The sequence below is a fragment of the Morone saxatilis genome, unplaced genomic scaffold (assembly GCF_004916995.1).
Source record: "Morone saxatilis isolate NCDOM2014 unplaced genomic scaffold, NCSU_SB_2.0 Contig9, whole genome shotgun sequence".
NCBI classification, from domain to species: Eukaryota; Metazoa; Chordata; class Actinopteri; family Moronidae; genus Morone; species Morone saxatilis.
The window spans coordinates 6,226,862-6,227,237 of NW_023340268.1; positions in this window are offsets into that span (position 1 = coordinate 6,226,862).

Below are 376 nucleotides of genomic sequence, written 5' to 3' on the forward strand. Positions count from 1 at the left end.
GTAGAGGTGGTGGTAGAAACAGTTTGGGCAACAGTTGTAGTGTTGGTTGTCAAGGTGGTCGTAGTCGTTGGCGTAGATTTGGTTGTAGCTGTATTGGTAGGTTGAATTGTGATAGTAGCATTTCCTTGAACCTTATTGAAGTAGATTTAGAGTAGGGTGGGTCATCATTTAGATTGGTGTTATACGGCAACAATACTTCTGTTTCCACAGTTATAACCCAACATGATTTACCTATAAGTCATTACATTAGAGACTTTTCTTGTGTTGTCTTCTATTGTAATTACAGTCAAATTATAATACATTATAAAAAAACATTAAAAACAGGTACAAGACCTATTAAATTACATAAAAAACCTCAGATAGATAGATAGATAGA